General features: G+C 40.8%; 1 protein-coding gene across 1 annotated transcript in view; it reads left to right on the top strand.

The window, feature by feature from the left end:
• The window catches only part of TMEM9 (transmembrane protein 9), a 43,452-nt gene extending 25,983 nt beyond the window's left edge, over nucleotides 1-17,469 (top strand). Inside the window, exon 7 of the transcript XR_003707304.2 lies at nucleotides 17,200-17,469. The gene's annotated coding sequence lies outside the window, so the exon portion shown is untranslated. The remainder of the gene's footprint in view (nucleotides 1-17,199) is intronic.
• The last annotated feature ends 676 nt before the right edge of the window (nucleotides 17,470-18,145 follow it).

Genomic DNA, 18,145 nt, shown 5'->3' with positions numbered 1-18,145 from the left:
AGTCAATCCATCTTCCCAGATGCCAGAGATCTTCTGGATGCAAAGACAGATGTGCTACTAACTGATGTTTGGCCACTCAACTCATCAAATTGAAATTGTTGGTTAAGAACAAGAGATGTCCCCTGTGTATTATGTCCAAAGTGCCTTCTGTACAACTACTTTCACACACTAGAGATGACAATAACAAGTAACTTTGATGTGAACATTTATGCCTTTCATAAGAGAGATCACTGAATGAAATGGGATTGTTGCTCTGGTTTTGTTTTAAAAGATAGAATAACTGGATGTTTGCAAAACTCTTGTTTAGTTGGTCCTCTTAAAAACCACTGTCTAACATAGCCGCTATTATGCAGTTCTGCACTTTGTATGACGATATGGTGCATAAATGAATCCCAGATGGTAGAAGCTTTCATCACCTATTTATCATCCTATCGGGTCCCTTCTTTCTGAATCATTGACTCTGCAATCCTGTCAGCAGTAGGAGAATTACTGTTTGTCCATCCCATTACTCTGCCTATAATTCTAGCAGATTGGATGCGGCGAATGCGAATGCCACAGTGACCTCACTTTAAAGTTGCGAGAACATCTAAAATTTAGGACTGGAAAATATGTGAGATTAGATTAAAGGGGGGCATGTGGAGGCATTAGATAAGGATAGCATCTCATCAAGGGGTACTGGGACAAAGGAGGGAAGGATTAAGGAGGTGGAGGAGAGGTGTGGAAATAGGGTGGATCAGTAAGATAAAAAGATAGAACGTAAGGTAGAAAGAGACAAATTACACATTTTTCTTAGATAAGCAGTTTCACATTTGCCTTCTTTGATAACTCTTAATGTTATCGATGCCATCTAGACGTGCAATTTGTTTCTTTTTAATTTGTCAATTTCTAGAAAAGTTTGAAAACAAGACTTTTAAAAGCTTAAGTGTAAGAATTTAGATGCTCCTCTATACAAAAATACAAGCACATTCAGTCACAGGGTACAGTTGGTTTCTCAGTAGATAAGACGAAATAGCACGAAAGACTTTGGGTTTAAATTTCAAGCTTCAGTAGATCCGGGTTGCATGCCACTTTACATCTGGAAAAGAGCAAAAAGGAACTGTTTGAAAATTCTAGGATTATACCAGGCAGATAGACGTATTCAAGACAAATGTCTTGGGCAAACAATATCCCACTTCCACTAAAAAGTTGTTTGGGCTGAGCTATCACAGTCCAAACAATGCGTACATTGAAGTGAAAGTGAGAGAGAGGTTTCCATTCATGAAGGAAGGAGGCAGGAAGCTTTCATGACCTTTAACAAGCATGCAGCTCCCATTTAATAGCTGGTGGAAGAATTTGTTTGAGATCAGCCCCCAAACAGAAATGCCTTCACAGCGTTTCCCCACAAATCAGCTGGTGCTCTTTGCACGGCTATAGGTGTCAGTCCTGCTGGAGTCCACAACTCTTTGAGAGTCATTTTGAAACAAACAACCACTCATCACTGATAATCAGACCAAGATGCTTCAAATAACATCCATTTAGGAGTTATTAATTGTTAACACGTACATCAAAATATTCAGCATTGCATAAATTCAGCCAGTTCTCCAGATTTCCAGGGATATTCCACCACCAAAAGATGAGAAAACCAACTATCGTTAGAGGATATTTCTGATACACCCCAAATTCAGAATACAACATAGCTTGCTATTTATATTAAAAAAAACAGCCATAAGAATGCTAGGTAATATGAAGTACAAATTCTAGTTAGAATTGCACATTTGTTTTTTACATAAAACTTGTCTATGAATAATTAGAGGCTGTAGAGTTGGTATAAGGGGGTTGGGATCAGAAATCTCCATGCCATAGATTTTTAACATAAACAAAGATCATAATGTACAGGAGCACTTGTAAGCAGCTGTACATTGATCTAGATAATCTTGAACATCTTCATGGCTGGTAACCTGGTCAGGAAATTTCACTGCAGCTGAACAATAATACTATTTCAATGCAAATAAATAATTTTCCACAAGCAAGGTGAACAGAAAGAATTTGGAGCATTCAAGAGTGGGGGGCGGGAATCATTGGCAAGAGAAGGCACATGGGACAGAATTCAGTTCTATTTAGCCTTGGCAGCTTAGAGTTGGGATGATAAACTTTTTAAAAATGGTACAAAATAGCTACAGTACAAGGAGAAAGGGATGACAGAGGATGAGATGGTTGGACAGTGTTCTCGAAACTACAAACATGAGTCTGACCAAACTGCGGGAGGCAGTGGAAGACAGGAGTGCCTGGCGTGCTTTGGTCCATGGGGTCACGAAGAGTCAGACATGACTAAACGACTAAGCAACAATAGCTACAGTACTGCCGGTTCCATGGGGGATGCTCAGACAAGATGCTCTCAATGTGCCCCCCCTTTCCTGAGTGTGTCTATCTTACCCTCCTTGCTTGTGTTATCAGTGCCCATTTGATTCTCTCTCTTTCTAAGCCAGATCCGCACCACTTCCCAGAAGGATTGGACAAGGTGTGTGGAGACAACTGCACATCTTCATTCTTTTCACTGCTCACTCACTTACAGAAGCAGGTGAAAAGCAGGCAGCAACAGCAGGAAGGAGAAAGTGCAAGGCCAGCAGGTTGGAATGCTCTCTGGGTATTGTTTGGCAGCACCGACTCCCATCAGGATGGCCAATGGTCAAGGATGATGAGATCTGTAGTTCAAAAAATATGGAGGGCCCAGTGTTGACTACCTCTGTCCTAAGTACTGCTGCTCCCTACTGGGCTATGTGTCACAGCAAATGCCCCCCAATGTTGATGCCTGGTGTCTGCTCTGGATCATAGTTTTTTTCTAAAAAAAGACACTGACAAGGGACAATCAGGATACTTGGGAAGTTTAAGGATATATTCTTCTTCATTTTTATTTTAAAAAAACAAAACCATGCTATATTTTTTATCTCTGTGGGTGCATAAACAAATACCAAAATGCGTGACTCCAAGTAGAGAGTTGGAACGATTTGCTTCCTGTCTTTATTAAGTTAAGAGACAAAGTATTTGAAGAATGATGAGCTACATAAGATGAATTGATAAGAATGTTGTCATGAGAGCTACTACCAGCGGCATGTGTGTACTTTCCAAATGGAATTCCAAACAGGGGAATAAGAGCTCAAATGAAAAAGAGCATTTAAACCCATTTCTGGGAAACAGCTACAGAATGGAATGTTGGTGTGAACTGTAAACCTTTGGGCTTGAAAGGAATTATTTTTCTACCAAAGCCTCATTTAGTGGGCATCTCTTGCGGGAAACGGCCATATCATTCCCCATCTGCTGCTTGTGCCAAATTGTCCCAAGCCATGTACCAGTTAAGCTCCTGGATCCCTCTCATAGAAATTGACCCACCACTGGAGAGCATCTGGTCCCCATTTGCAGAGGTATTGCTTCAGATCCAGGCAGCAACTTAAGTTACAAGATGAAAAACATTTCACTTTTAATTTAAATAGCTAAGGAGTAGTTTACTCTGGATTTTTCAAACTCAAGGTTGGAATCAGTTTGATTTAGAAATGAGTTCAGATTCGAACTTTCATTTCCAAATACGTCTTGATTCTCACTTTAGGGTTGAACAGTGACACGCCTTGCAACTTCAACGTGAAACAATTGGATTTAAGATAGTTAAGCTGATCTGGGGTCAATTGTATGTTTTAAGCTTAGTCCTGAGTACAGGGATTTAACTGGCTTTAAATCCCCAAGAACGTTCTAAGCACTTTGCTGCCTCAGATGGATTGGTGATGGGCAATATGCCTAAGGTCTGTGATCAACAGAGAGCCAGAATCAAAAGAAACCAATTGGTTATTTACATGAATTTTGTGTTAAAAAAACAATTTAGGTGTATGGTGTCTGCCTCTGAGCATGGGAGTCCAGTAGGTGCAATCATGGTTAATAGAGAATGTTAGCTCAATCCTTCATTATTTGTCTATCACTACAATCCAAACCTCTGTTTCACCTTACTAGGGTCTCCCCTCCAACCATCCCAAAATAGATCAGCTGGAGGCTGCCTGTTGTGCAACATCAGCATCTCTCCTCTGGCATGGAACCACAGCTGGATTCTTGGCAGCAGTAGCCCGCGAAAAGCTGCAAAATGGGGCGTTCCAGGGATGGAGAGGGTATGAGCTAGCTCAGGACCCACTGGATCACTTGATGGCATTGGCTGTCATCCAGACTAGTGCAACACAAAGCAGAGTTTGGCCTCCACCTTGTCTTCCACCTCAGATGGTGTAAGCAACAGGGTGTTGGATGCAGCAATGCCTAGACCACTCTATCATTATGAATCAAGCTAAACTAGTGGTCATCATCATACACTTGATTCCTAGCCTTGTGTTAAAATGTTGCTGTTTTTGTAGATCTGTTTTGCTGCAAATAGTGCTAAACTACACAGAATTAGCCATATTACAATGAGGGAATTGGAATTAAATGTTTTGTCAGAAGGTTTAGATCCGCCATCAATGACATATTTTAAATCAAAATGAGGAGACACATGAGAACCATGGATTTTTGAGTGGGAAGATACATTCCTGATGTTTCAGGAACATTTTGAGAAGCTTAGGAAAGGCAAATCTTAAACAAATGATTAATAAAATGATTTTTTTTATTTTATTTTTTGCATTGTGAGGGTTACATCAAGTACCACAAGCTTTGATGGCTGAGTTGCAGAAAACAAAACAGGAAATTGCTCTAATGGAGAAAGAAAAGAGGCTTGATTAGAGTAAGAAAAACACCTGCTCCGTACAATGGAAAAAAGCTACAATACAGAATCAACAATTTGCCTGCCAAACTACACTTCTTACTCAGAGAGACCTTGAAAAAGGAGAGAGGAGGTCTCTACTCCAATATAGTTCTGCTATTTTTATATACCACCTTTGATTTTCTCTTTCTCCAAAAAGTTCTAGGACAAAGTATCTGTGGCATGAAAATGATCAGAGAATGAGTGAAAAGAATAAATGGGTGAACTGTGTGTGACTGTGTATGTTTATAAGAGGCTGTATACTGAGGTGGAAAGTGCCACACTATTGAATAATTTATTTATTTTTGGGGGGCGGGGACATAGTCATGAGCCAATACGTAGAAATTCAGTGAAAAGTAATTGAAAAGCTATGCATAGGGATCCTGTATATCATAAAGAGTTTATCTAGCAATGACTTATTATTGGATTATCAGGGTAGGTATAAAAGAAATTAATACAAATGATTTTATTTGGTGTCCAATAAACAGAGCAGGCTAGGCAATGTAAAAATAGACACAGAAAAGGATGATGGGAAAATCAATCCCAGCCCCCAGCCCCCCAAAAACAAAGACACCTGGCAACAAAAGGATGAGAGACAACAGCCATACAGAAAGTTTGCAAGAAGCAAAATTAAATTTAAATCATTGACCCAAGCAGAAGATATTTACTGAATAAAAATGCTTGGTTAAGGTGGTCTGTCACACAGAGACTGTTGAGAGTTTTGCTGCAATCTATCAATGTTGAAACACTTCTGCCAAATGCTGGTTGCACAATATAGGCAGAATCTCATGAAAACTCAGGAGGCTGCCATATACTGGGTCAGACTAATAGTCCATCTGCTTCAGTGTTGTTTACACTGACTGGCAGTGACTCTTCAAGGTTTCAGGCTGGCCTCTTTCCCAGCCTTACCTGAAGATGGTGAGGGTTGAACTTGGAACCTTTTGCTTATGCTCTACAATTCAGCTTGGCTGCTCCTCCGCCCCTCAACTCCCTCCTCCAATATCCTGTTTTACATTTCAAGCTAGAGGAGAACTTTGGAGAGGAGATACAGCTTGATTCATAATGTAGCTGAACATTATGGACCTTAAAAAAAAAATCTGCCTTCTGAACAATTACAAATGTGGTTATTTCAAATCCCAAATTCTTGACACCTGCCAAGGTTGGAAAAGAGGGTGGATATATTTGAGAGATATTGAAGGAGCAAGTTTCATTTAATGTGACCCATTGTCCTTTGGCACCATGGAAATTCTCAAAAAGTTATGTGTGTACAACTAATTTGAGGCATGATGGATTCAGTCCAACGAAGAACATATTTATAATAAGGCACACTTAAAATATTGCAAAAACAGACACTCATATCTTGGCTTGGATAGAGTTTGGGAGTATGCATGAAACTTATGTCCAAAATATTTGGCCTTGTTAATTTCAGGGTGGGGAAAACCTGGCTGACTCCAAGGTTAATCTGACATTTTAGATTTTAGTAAATCACTTCATTCAAAATTTTAGCAATCAGCAGATTTTTATAAGACTGAGATAATGTCCCATAGATGCATGCATTCTGAGTTTGAATATTAGACAAGGCTCATTTTTGCTATGAAGCGGAACGTTCTAACTTTCAGAGACTTACTCTTAATGAGGATCATATTTAATTAATGGCAACTATATTGTGTGGTACAGGTATTTTTATTTATTATTTATTAAATTTGTATATTCGGTACTTGTTCAGTTATTTAGATTAAGCCAGCTTGCTGTTCAGAGCAAATTGTTTCAGATAGGCCAGGTGAAACTACTTTTTGTCTAGCTGGTTGCTTGCCAATAGTCAAGTTGGATATCTTCTTCCAAATGAGAAGCAGCAGGATCTGTAACAGTGGGATCTGATACCAGAGATCTTCAGGGCAGTGGAAAATAAAAGAGTTGGCAGTTTCTGAATTTGGAAACAGACAGTACTGTGAATCTAGCTAACAGGAAGCAGCTTGTAGAACTACAGGAGTAGTTGCTTTGGGCAACTTATTCAGGATCAGTACTTTTTGCAGCCTGTTTTGAGGAGTCTGCTTGCTTCCAATAGACTCTCCTATCCAATTTGTAAATAAGCAGATTCTCCCTACCCCCTCTCCCTCTATCCCGCTGCTCCCTCAAAAACGCTAAACTTTATAGCAGCTTCCCTGAAATTCTCTCAAATCTGGGGGGTGGGGTGGTAATCAAAAGACCTGATGCAGTAGCCAATGAAGTGGTTGTTAGATGAGACCCCAGAGGACTCAAAAAGGTTCACCTTTGAGTTCACCTTTTTTGGGGGGAAGCAATCAATAATTATAATAATTTTGAGTAATAGTTTGTAGATTAAAATTTGGCAACGAGGAAACGCTGTGGACAGAATTCAATGTGGCAATGAGGATATTGCTCCATCTGAGCAAACATTTTTGCTTGCCTGGGGGAACAATCTTCCCTCTCTTCCCCCTATATAATTCTCTGAGAGTTATCCTACCCACTCCCAGGGACAATTGGGGTGGGAGTGAGAGGGCATGGGGGAGGAGAGGGGGAACCCCCCCCCCCACTGCACTAACAGAAGCCGTCATGTGGGCTTCCACTAGTGGAGTCTGTTAGTAGAATCTTGTACAGCGATTTTGATAATGTGAATGTATTTCAGATTAATGAACCACTAATCCATCAGGCAGAAGTCACAGAATCAATTAACAGCGCAATACATGCCTACTCAGAAGTAAGTCCCATTGTGTCTCAGTAGGATTACTTCTGAGTAATTGGTATACCATTGCACTAACCACTTATTTTCTCCATTGAAATGCCTCTTGCTGCACTGAAGAGTTATGTCCAAACATGCTTGAGCAAAGCCGATGTAATTTATGTGGAGGTTAATGCTCTTATAAAGGCATTTTGTGTGCCCCCAAGGCAATTAAATACTGAGAAAGTCAAAGAAATAAAATTTTTTGGTGCTATTTCCCAATAGCTGCCATAGGAAATTTATGAGGTGAGAATTTCATGTTTAGGCACAATGCCGTGTTTATTGTTAGCTGCCTGGAAATTAGTAGAAAGTGATGGGGGGGGGGGGAAACCCACTTTCTTTTCTTATTTTAATGAACTCTTTATATATTTGTTTGGGGACGTTTTGGGTTTCTTTGAAAGAGTTTGATACTGTTTTGCTTTTGCTTTTAGTAGTTATTACCTGACATCAGCAACACAGCTCAGCTTGATAAATGACAATAATGAACAAAAGTGCCATTAGTACCTTTGGGATAGCCAGGTTTATTTTACTTTCAAGATTTAAATACTGTTTCTGTAGACAAAAACAACACAACCACAGTGACCTGTAATATAATAACATTAAATGTATAAAACCTCTGTGTTAGTGCAATATGTCCAGAAAAGGTCAGAAATAAGCAGAGCGTGCATTGTTCTTAGTTTAAACAAATGGACTTACCATTTAATAGGTCACTCCACAATAATGTAATATGATATAAATAATAGAAAGCATTTCCTTCTCCTATCTAGGTAATAAAGCATACAGTTTTCATTTGGTTCCTGATCACAGAGCCAAGGGTGATTCAAACAATTGATTTAAAACTCGCAAGACTCACTCCCTATAAAAACCAAAATTAGTTAGCGTGCCCTGCAACTGAAAACTAATTTTAAAGCACTATGTAACCTAAAGCAGTCTAAACATGACCAAATAACATTTTACCACCGAAATTTGACTCTCTTGAGTTTTGATAGGGGACAGATCCTTTGATAGAAACTGTAATAGGGAACAGTAACTTGGTATTGTTCCTCTGCAATGGACTCTAATCCACAAAAGCTGATGCCATCCTAAATGTTAGCCATTAAGTTGCAACAAAACTCTTTGGGTTCTTTTCCCAGTACAGTAGTTTCTTGGGTTACATGCGCTTCAGGTTACAGACTCCACTAACCCAGAAATAGTACCTCGGGTTAAGAACTTTGCTTCAGGATGTGAACAGAAATCGTGCTCCAGCGGCGCAGCGGCAGCGGAAGGCCCCATTAGCTAAAGTGGTTCTTCAGGTTAAGAACAGCTTCAGGTTAAGAACGGATCTCCGGAACGAATTAAGTTCTTAACCCAAGGTACCACTGTAATATGCTGCATTGGCCACATTCACACGTAACCCTAAAACCATGTCTTAGAACTGTTTGAGTGACCTTGAATTAACCTGCGCAAAGTGTTGGGCTTCTGTGGCCCCCTACTTCTTTCCTGCGAGGTGTGTTCTCCTTCTCCCATCCACCCAGGAGCAGGACTTCAGCAGAGTTTTATTGCATCACAGTTTAGTGTTACATTTGAACAAGGAATCTTGGTTTAAAAAAACATTCTGGTGAGTTTCATATCAAGCTAGCTTCAAACTATGGCTATAAAGAGAGCCATCTTTCCCATTGGTCTTAGTGGTTTGTTGCGCCATGGTGCCGGCCTCTCGAGCACCCTAGCGAATGGGGGAGCTGCATGGTTTTGCCAGCAGCCTCTCCTTTCCCTGCATGCCCGCCAGTTGCGCCCCGCCAACTATATGGCTGGCGGGCATGCAGCTTCCTTCCCAAGTCTCCGCAGGAGGAGAGTAATCCCCAGAGATCTGCATCTGCTAAAGACGGCCCTGCTCCCGGTCGTTGTCGTCCTCCTGCTTCCTAGCGAAAAGCCGGCACGCAGCCTTCCCGGGTGCCCCGACTCCAGAGAGCATGTCCACCAGCATGTTTTTCTGCTTGATTGCCGCCACCACATTGGGGATCGGGGTGGGGAGGGAGGCAGAGGACATTTTCCACCGCCCCCTCCCTTGTTTTGGAGTTGCTGGGGGCAGCAGCACTGGAGGGATCTTTGCACCACAGTGCTGGATATGCTTAAGACGGCCCTGGCTATAAAGGTAGCTTGTTAAACTAACCAGAGTTTGATCTGGGGTTCAAACATAACTGCTAGGCCAATGTTTAATATGAGTGAAATTAAATGCTTCTGAACTCCTCACTGCTTCACTCAGACTCATTCAAGTCCCTGCAGTGCTAAACTATGACTTAGTGTTATGTATCAATCTATCAATAGGCAACCAGCTAGGTAACTGCTATGGTGCTAACTTGTTCTTAGGAATATTTTTACTGTTCTACATCCACATTGGTTGGGTCTTTTTTCTTTCTTTCAGGAACAATTTGATAGAAATGGGCTGTAAGATGGATGTCTCTCAAGATATTCTTTTCAGGACCTTACGCTTCAAAATCCTTGACGCAATGTTATGTGAACACCTTGGACCTAGAGCTGCTTGCTTTGATGATACAATGCCAAAACAACAGCATACCTTTGGCCAAGTTGTAGAAAGGTAACTTATTGGGGCTCATGCCTCTAAAAGAAAATATCATTTAGGAAATGGGGCACACACACACAAACACATATGCACATAACCTATATATCTCTGAAGATTCAACAGTTAAGTCAAAACATCATGAAAACATTGAAAACTCAGTTTCTAATTTTATTTAACAATGTTGGTTTTAAAAGAAATAGATAAAAAATAATGAGTGGGTTCCAACTTAGAATCTAATATTAAAAATAATAAAATTAGCAATATGCAAAACATGCACATTGATGCAGCTGCCAAAGTGTAATAGAAAAAGTAGTAATAAATTACTCTTAGCACCTAAATAGCACATTTTGAGAGTTCAAAATGCATCATGTACATTATCTTGGTAAGTCGTACAATTGGCCTGTAAGGCACTTAGGTCAATGAAATCAACTCTATAGAAAAAATAATAGTGGTTTGCTTAACCTAACCTAATACGATGATGGTTACAGTAAAATGTTGTCCTTGGAATTTACACCTCTAACTTATCCTATGCAAAAAAAGTATTTATTTAAATCATTCATTGTTATTGTTTACTAAATTTCTATGCCACCCTTCAACCAAGGATCACAGGGTGGTTTATAATAGAAAAACACAAACTCATATAACATGTATCAATTAAATCACAATTTTTAAAAAGAGCCTCCATTTCCTGTTCTCAGGAACCTTTTAATCAAAGAGCAGCTTTGAATAGCTCCAGCTTCCACTCACTCCATACATTTGTATTTCAGAAGAATGCTAGTGATGTAGACTAACAAACATTTAAATGTCTAGATAGAACCATAAGAACCATGTCATCAAAAATGCTGAATGCAAACCAGAACTTTCTCTGTGGCAATGATTTCACAGGATTCTCTCAGGCCATTTTAAATTAAAACAAAGAGCTTTTAAAATGCATTTTTGCACTTTGTAAATCTATTAATAGATGGTTCCTATTGCTGCCAGATGGCAGGGTGTTACTATTGCAGTATGTCATGATCAGGCAGGATAGCTGTTGATGGGAGACAACAACCAGGGCTTTAGCAGAGGCATCTCAAAGTGATAATATATAACAAGGTCCTTCTCTTCCTGACGTTGCAGGAAGGGGGGGGGGGGTACCAAAGGCCAGCAGGAGGTGTCACAGGATTTGAAGCTGGCTTTCACATCCAAGTTTAGCACTCAAGTCATCATTGGCTCCTCATACCTTAGGCAAGAGATCAGTAGTGCCTGTGAAAAGAGAAAAGGGAAATTATATTTTCCACCCAAACCTCCAGGCAGACATAGCAGGAAGTCTGCCATTCACACCGCCCACTCCACATGAGTCCTCCCCTTCTTTGATGCCAAGGCTGGAGCTATTTAAGGGAGCCCTGGCAAAGCGTTATTGATTGACTCTACCTCCCTGACAAAGCCCCTTCCAGTCTTGGGCCCTCCTCTAGTGGAATTACCATTGTGTTGCCATCTTGGGTGGGCACCTGTGACCCACCTGCCATTTTTATGTCCCCACAATTTATTGACAGTGACATTCAGGGGCACTGTGGAATAGTCAAAATGGTGGCCTCCTGCTCTCCCACTGCTGCTGCTTTATAATCTGAGCCAAGGAATGTTGGAGCAGAGTTGGAATGGGGCAGTGTTGGAGAAAAGCAAATACATGTCCTTCACCCGAACTTCTAGTTAAATGACACAAGGACACAGTTTGTCTAGCAATCTAGCCAGCCCTTGCTTGTAGTCTTTGCTACAATCCCCTAAACTGGAGCTTGCCAATGTCTTAAGCATTTCTGCATAGATTATAATACCTGCAGCATTTACAACTCCTGTGGTACTGCTCAGGAAGCAAGTATAACTTTGGGTGTGTAGGGAAAGGGCCTAATTAAATGGACTTCCATTGTCAAGTGAAAAACACAGATGTAAGAAACTGATTCCCCAAGTTTGCTGCTTTTTTCTTTTTTTAGAAAAGAGGATTGGTCTAGTGCAGTATTTGGTATTTGTGTGCTTCTGTTTTGGAGTTGGCTTCAATGCAGCCTCATAAAAAAGAATATCACATTGCCATGCAGATGTGTTAACTTTTTAACAATAGCCAGGGTAAACTGATATCTGGGCAGAAGATGTACAACTCTGACATTCCTTGCAAAATCAAGCTTTCTTTGAAATCCATGAAGTTTAACACACATCCATTGAAATAACAAGCCCCAAACTATATTTAGACGTTACATTCCAAAAATTCCTATATGACAGGTAATATTGCCCCCCTCAAGCAAGTGCTTCTGTCTTGTAACTGACAGCACAGGTTGGAACATTTGTGTCAAACTTCTAGGGTTGAAATCCTGGGCGTAATTGCAAAATATACCATTGAACTCAGTGGAACTTACTTCTAAGAAACTGTGCACAGGAATGGGCAGTACGTCAAGAAACTTGCTGTGGACAGAAGATAAGAGCTAAACTAGACATGATGTTAAGTGTGTGTGTGTGTGTGTGTGTGTGTGTGTGTGTATAACAGCCAAGGGGATACCTCAGCAATCTCAGGGTCATGGGGGAGGTGGGTGAGAAGACAATTAAAACTGTGTCTCAGCCAGGGCCCCAAAAATTGTCTCCCTGAAGCCGCTTTTGGTCTTTATGGAAACCAGCCAAATATTATTTATTTAAAATATGTGTCCCACATTTTGATCATAGCTAACATAATCATATTTAAATCATGCTTCACAATCTGGTTTTCTCAGTGCATGTAGGATCAAGAAGCTGGTAAAATCTAGGCTGGAGGAGGTATCTGTTAGGTGGATTTGTAGCTGGTTGGCTGACTGAACCCAAATAATGGATAATGGATCCTCATCATCTTGGGGGGGGGGATGACAAGTGAGGCACTGCAGGGTTCTGTCCTGGGCTGCTTGTTGTTCAATGTCTTTATAAACAATTTGGATGAAGGAATTGAGGGGTGCTCATCAAATTTGCAGCAAATGACACCAAACGGAGAAGGGTAGCCAATGCCACAGAAGACAGAAACCGTATTCAAGATAACTTTAACAGATTGGAGAACTGGGCCAGAACTAAACAAAATGAATTGGAATAGGGACAAATGTAAGGTTTTACACTTACAGTAGGCAGGAAGAACCAGCTGCACATATATAAGATGAGACACCTGTATTGCCAGCAGTACATGGGAAAAGAATCTAGGTCTCTTGGTGGGCCAAAAGCTTAACATGAATCAACAGTGTGATGTAGCACCAAAAAAAGCTAATGTTAATCTAGGCTGCATCAAAAGAAGTATAGTGTCCCAATAAAGGAAAGTAATAGTACCACTCTATTATGCCTTGGTCAGGCCACACCTGGAGTAGTGTGTCAAGTTCTGGGCACCACAATTTAAGAAGAATGTTGACAAGCTGGAACATGTGCAGAGGAAGGCAACCAAGACAATCAAGGGTCTGGAAACCAAGCCTAAGAAGGAACAGTGGAGGGAGTTGTGTATGTTTAGCCTGGAAAAGAGGAGGTTGAAAGGAGATTTGATAGCCATGTTCAAGTATCTCAAGGGCTGTCACATGGAAGATGGAGCAAGCTTGTTTTTTCTTGCTCCAGAGGGTAGTATCCGAACCAATCAAGTTACAAGAAAGGAGATTCCAACTAAACATCAGGAAGAACTTTCTGATGGTAGGAACTGTTCGACATTGGAGTGGGCTCCCTCAGGAGGTTGTGGACTCTGCTTCTTTGGAAGTTTTTAAGCAGAGGTTGCATGGCTATCTGTCATGGATGCTTTAGCTGAGATTCCTGCATTAGACTAGACAGCCTTTGGGGTCTTTTCCAACTCCACAATTCTATGATTCAAAACTGGCAGTGGGATAGCACCATGCAGTGGAAGCTTGCTTTGGAGGCATAGTGCAGGCCACGCAATAAGCACATAGGTCTGTTTTCCAACACTTCACTTTTATTATTGGCCACTTAACACAGGCTGCCTGGGCAGCTGCCTCACTCTGCCTATCGATTTATCATGCAGGCATGATAAATCCATCTTCATAGGAAAATAGGACCGGAGCTGCCTGTCAAAGACATATTCAAACTTGTCAAGGGCAAATACGTTTTGTACAATTCTGAGAGCATCTCCTACACTTCAGCCCCCTTCTATTGCTAAGCAAACTACAGGTGTACACTGAGAGCGCAGGTGAAAGGAAGTTGCTGATACACCTCTTTTGTAGTGAGGCTTTTGTTTATACAGCAAGAATGGATATCAATAGATGAATAGATATGAACCAGAAGGGCTGAGGGACTAAAGCAAACAGCCTGAATAAAAATGGACTTGCATTGGGAGTCTTCTTTCTATTTCCTTCAAGTGCTATTATTTCAGTAATGTGCATTTCCAGAGCCCATAAATAGGATAATAACATAATATTAATGGGGGGGAGGGCTTATCCACACTTCCGCTTGTCTCCCCAAGCACCCCTGGGAAAACCTGAGGTTTAGAGCTGCATTGGAACAAACAGATTGTAGTTTGCTCGGATTCAGTGGTTTTTCCTGGGAAAAGCAGTGGGATGAATGAAAAACCACTCAGACCCATGTTTTCTAGGTACGGGACAAGCCAAGTGGGGATGAGCTCTCTCCCTCCCTTGCTCTCTCTCCTCCCTCCTCATAAATTGAGTATCTGCAGATGTTATAAAATTGCTAAATCCTCCCTTGCCTCTAGATGGTGCTGTGCAGCCAGAAATTTAGAGGGGGGGAAATTGCAAATAGTTCCTGACATCTTTTTCAAAAGTTTACACTGGTCTGTGATTTTAGCATCCTGTTTCAGGCAGTATATTTAACCCACGTTGTTTCTCACCGTTATCTGCTTAGTCTGTGGCGTATATGCTTCCTATGAACTGTGCAAAGGACATAAAGATTTCTTTGCCAGTGTACATAAACATACATAAATATAAGCATTGTCGTATCTGAGGCTGTTCTCAAGCATCATGTTTAAACTGAACCGTCTCCAAGTTGTTCGTATATTCTTTGAGCCTGTTGGTAATATGAGAAGCTTCCCTCTATAATATGCAATGAGGGGTGATGTGACCAAGAAGCTCCCACCAGGGTGACCTCTGGAAAGGGCTCCTGTCACTAACCTCTCTCTGACTCCTACAGTCCTACAGACTGTCTTGCCAGAGTGGTGCATGCTCTAGTTATCTCTCACTTGGACTACTGCAATCTGTTCTACGTAGGGCTACCTTTGAAGGTGACCCGGAAACTACAAGTAATCCAGAATGTGGCGGCTAGACTGGTGACAAGAAGTGGCTGCTGAGACCATATAGCACCAGTCCTGAAAGACCTACATTGGCTCCCAGTACATTTCTGAGCACAATTCAAAGTGTTGGTTTAAAGCCCTAAACGGCCTTGGCCTGTATACCTGCAGGAGTGTCTCCACCCCCATCATTCAGCCCAGACAGCCCAGGTAATATTTCTGGGTTAGCAGAGTCTGTAACCTGAAGCGTATGTAACCTGAAGCGTATGTAACCTGAGGTACCACTGTATACCTGAAGGAGCATCTCCACCCCCATCGTTCAGCCTGGACACTGAGGTCCAGCGCTGAGGGCCTTCTGGTGGTTCCCTCACTGCAAGAAGTGAGGTTACAGGGAACCGGGCAGAGGGCCTTCTCGGTTGTGGCATCCACCCTGTGGAATGCCCTCCCATCAGATGTCAAAGAAATAAACAACTATCTGACGTTTAGAAGACATCTGAAGGCAGCCCTTTTTAGCGAAGTTTTTAACGTGTGATGTTTTATCGTGTTTTTAATATTCCATTGGGAGCTGCCTAGAGTGGCTGGGGAAACCCAACCGGATGGGTGGGGTACAAATAATATATTATTATTATTATTACACACAACAAGAACCTAAGAAGAGCTTGCTGGATCAGGCCAAGGGCCCATTTAGTCCACCATCTTGTTTTCACAGTGGTCAGTCAGGTGCCTGTGGGAGACTTGCAAGCAAGACCCAAGCACAAGAATCTGCTCTCCTGTGGTTTCCAGCAACTGGTATTCAGAAACCTACAGCAGGCATTGGCAAACGGCCCTCCAGATGTTTTGAGACTACAATTCCCATCATCCCTGACCACTGGTCCTGTTAGCTAAAGATGATGGGAGTTGTAGTCCCAAAACATCTGGAGGGCCAAGTTTGCCTATGCCTGACCTACAGCCTCCAACTATGAGGAAAGAGCATAGCCATCGTGGCTAGTAGCCCTTATGCTCCAGGAATTTGTCCAATTTAGACAATCATCTTTTAAACCCATCCAAGTTGGTGGCCATCGCTGTCTCCTGTTGGAACAAGTTCCATAGCTTAACTACAATCATTTTAAAGTTGAAATCAAGCAAAGTGCCTGCTCTTATGGAAGCCTGGGAATAGAAAATGCCAGGAAAGGATAACCAAACCCTATGTGGACTATAATCCCTGTGGGCAGAACGTGGTAAATTCCCATCACACACACCCCCCAAATGTATTTTCTGTGACTTCAAATTTTAGCAATCCTGCACAGCAAACAAAGTTTTTCGAGTATAGTAAATAAATAACACATCAGAGAGTGCTCACCATCTTTCTCACAGACAGGATAAAAATAATTAGAGGGAATAACCTTTGGGACCTCTGGAAGCTTTTTAAATTAATGTTGAGTGCAAGCAAATATTCCAAAACAGGCTGATGAAGGCTTTCCATTTAACTGAGGTTACATATTTTTTTTTAAGCATTTGGGTTTGGAAACTTGTCCAGTCTTCAGTCATGTTTGCAATCAATTGAATGCAACCCAGTTGGTTACTCTTTTAAATTCAGGCATTTGCGTTTTATGGAGCTGCTTTTGTTTCCCCTTTTGCAGACTTTGCCATAAGATGGTCTCCCACCTCCATTAGCAATTAAATGAGTGTATTTTATATATAAAAACATGAGTACATAGTCTGTCTCTGATTAGAATGTTTTGTGCAAAACCTTTGAAGAGAACCTCAACGCTTTCCGCTCTAAAAGAGATGCAAAAACCCCAGATTTTGTGACACAATCCAATTGGGAGTTTGTCAAACTGTGTGTGTGTGTGTGTTTCTGTATATGTTTCAAGATATGTAGGCAATTCAAGGGATTGTGGCAATTTGCTACTCATTGAGTTCCTCAGTTTCTCTTAATCTCCGTTTCTTATTATTTTCTTCATCTACAGATCTTGGTGGAAAGAAGCCAATGAAAAGGTGCCAAATTATCAATTGCCAAATTACAAATCTCCAAGTTCCAGAGACACATGTACAGTACGCACTGATCTAACACTTCACACCCCCAAAAAGAAAAAGTCAAAATGAGTTACTTTCTTGTGTGGTTACATTGTCACAGCAAGCCATCATTGTGGTCTACCACAAAAATGGAAAAATTGTTTACAGACTGCGCTGGATTTGATCCATCTAACAAATTAAAGGCTATCTGTCCACAAATAAAGAGATGGCTTTAATACGAAATAATTTGTGTGTTTACAAGTGACTAACCCTTCAGGGCCCAATCCTGTGGAACACCCTGTTAACAGAGATTCAGCAGACGTCTTCTGTGCCAACTTAATTTTTTAAATATATATATATATATATATATATATATATATATATATATATATATATTAATAAGCAAAATAAACCAAAGATAAAGAGCATAAAAATACAGGTTGAAAGCATTCAGTGGACATTGTCACTGAATCTGTTCCAAAACATTACCAAAAACCCCCACCCATTTCCCCCATAAACCTGTTGTGCTGGGTTATATGTATTATTTTATAATACATTAGTTTAATCATAATTACTATGGAATAAATTTCTCAGTCCATTTAGATATAGTAGGAGCTATGCTTTCATCCCAGTTTTTAGCTATTATAATCTTAGCAGCAGCTATAACACTTGATCGTTTTCCAGAATAACATCCTCTAGTCTAGATAACCAAGCAGAAATATTTTAGGTTCCAAGGGTATTTGATATCCTAACATAGCATAGATATTATCCTGAATGGATATCCAGAATATGTCTACTTGAGGACAATGCCAGAAGATATGTATGCAATCTGTTTTATTTAATCCACATCTCCAACATTTAGCCAATCCTAACTTATTCATGAAATTCAATTTATAAGGT

Source organism: Podarcis muralis, chromosome 5 (genome assembly GCF_964188315.1).
Source record: "Podarcis muralis chromosome 5, rPodMur119.hap1.1, whole genome shotgun sequence".
NCBI classification, from domain to species: Eukaryota; Metazoa; Chordata; class Lepidosauria; order Squamata; family Lacertidae; genus Podarcis; species Podarcis muralis.
This window is presented reverse-complemented; position numbering and strand designations above follow the sequence as displayed.